Genomic DNA, 2,500 nt, shown 5'->3' with positions numbered 1-2,500 from the left:
CAAGCCAAGTAAGATCGTTGCCAGTGCCCCTGGACTGGTTCTTGTGCGGGTGGCACATGAGATGCACCATTTTGAGCGTGGCCGTTGCCAGTACCGCCTGACTGGCTCCCGTAGGATTTTCGAGCAAGATCGTTGCCAGTGCCCCTGGACTGGCTTGTGCGGGTGGCACATAAAAGACACCATTTCGAGCGTGGCCGTTTTCGTGCGGGTGACATGTAAAAGCACCCACTACACTCTCTGAGTGGTTGGCGTTAGGAAGGGCATCCAGCTGTAGAAACTCTGCCAAATCAGACTGGAGCCTGGTGTTGCCATCCGGTTTCACCAGTCCTCAGTCAAATCGTCCAACCCATGCTAGCATGGAAGGCGGACATTAAACGATGATGATGATGATGATGATATGTATGTATAAATGTATGTATATACGATGGGCTTCTTTCAATGTGCATCTACCAAATCCACTCACAAGGTTTTGGTTAGGCTGAGGCTATAGTAGAAGACACTTGGCATACAGTTAGACTAAAACCAGAACTATGTGGTTGGGAAGCAAGCTTCTGACCACACAGCCATGCCTACACCAACTGTTACAACAAAAGAATAGCAAAAAAATAATAATAATAATACATAAGTATTTTCTAACTACATAAGATTATTGGAGTATGTCCATGTATTCTCAGCTTATTTCAGTTTATATTTCAATGACTAAGAATGAGGAGAAACGTTTAGTTAGTTTCAGCTAATGAACTGTTCATTTCACATAAAATTCAACCATTAAAGTATTTAATACTGAGGTATTCTGGAACTAGTTCACTATTTATATCAATTATTACAAATATGTCTGTAATATAAAACAAGTGAGGTCATTACAGTGAGTGATAAGGTAAACACTTCACTCAATGTTTTGCTATTTGACAGATAAACAGCATTTTTTTAACTTATCCACTAAGGACAGGACTGTACAAATAAGGATTTCTAACAGAGACACTCTATGCCACACATTCATACAGGAAGTTGTGACATTTATATCTTTTCTAAGGGTGTTAGTAAACTAAGTTAAATGATTCCAACTGGAAATATCAATCAGGTCAAGGATTGTTTGTCAAGTAGCATTTCTTACATAAAAATTTTCACATGCATAGAAAAGGAAAATCATGAAGTTTTAAAGCTCATGCCTTTCCTGAGGCATTTAGCAACTAAAGGGAAGCAGTTATATCTTTGAAGCAAAATGAATTCATAACTTCAGTTTGGTGACAAAGTAATCTCACACACTAATCCATGCCACAATAAACCAAATGAAATAATTTTCACATATTAAGTAAAAGATTGTTTTCGTTTTTGTTTTTTGTTTTTTTGTAATGGCATAGTATATAGCCAATTAAATAAACTATTCAAGTAAAACTTCTATCAACATCTAAGAGGATGAAAAGAAATATCCTCTTACAATCTCAGAAATGTGAGGTGCCAAATTAAATGTCGTAAATCATATGCCTAAGCATTGTATGAATATTCTTTTCCTTTTTCCCTACTGTCATTATTTAAAAAGTGTCAATCTGTTTCAAGGACTAAAACAGTTGAATAATACCTTTACCCTTTCAGAAGGAATTTGTGTACATTTTTCAGCTGTAAGAGGATTTGAGCTAATGCATTAATCACCATTTGCAGTACCCATAATGCAAACAGCAATTAGTTATACTTCTTCATGGTACTTTATTAATAATGAAGTCAGTCAGACAACTGAAAATTATATGTCTTGCTCATTCACATAGTAGTGCCAGTGATGAAATATAAACCATCAAGTTTTTAGTTGATAGGCCAAAACATTAACAGGCTGTCTAGATATAATAAGGCTTTCCTGAGATGTCCAACAGTAGTAAACATGAGGTAACAAGATCATAGTGATTTTAAATACTTAGGATCAAAGAAATATTACCTGACCTTGAATGATACTACTCCAAAAAACATTTCTGAGCCATGATACTATATAATTTTATCACTGTGTTCTATACAGGGTGCTCAATTTAAACCACAATGACTATTCAGGTAAAAATATTTCCCTGCTGACCTAAACTATGATCTGTTTATCTAACAGCTTCGAAATCTAATATTTAACTGAAGGACTTGGTTAAAGGTATACTTTTTGTAACTCCCCAGCAGATTTTGTATTATGATATTGTAAATAGGCTGATTAAATCAGTACAGAACCTAAGATAAGGCCACCATATTACCATCTTATTGTTACTGTATATAGGCCAGGTGTATTAATTCATCCTTAAGTGTCATTATTTCTGCTTCAACAATGATTGTGTGTGTGTGTTTAAGTGAGTGTACACATACACACACACACACACACACACACACATATCATCAACATCCGTTTTCCATGCTGACATGGGTTGGACAGTATAACTAGAGCTGGCAAGTTGGTGAGCGGCACCAGGTTCTTGTGTTATACGACTTGGTTTCTACAGCTGGATGCCCTTCCTAATGCCAACCACTTTACAGA

This window comes from Octopus bimaculoides, chromosome 3 (genome assembly GCF_046866305.1).
Source record: "Octopus bimaculoides isolate indiv1 chromosome 3, ASM4686630v1, whole genome shotgun sequence".
NCBI lineage: Eukaryota > Metazoa > Mollusca > Cephalopoda > Octopoda > Octopodidae > Octopus > Octopus bimaculoides.
The sequence above is the reverse complement of the archived record's forward strand: the minus strand, read 5'-3'. Positions refer to the sequence as shown.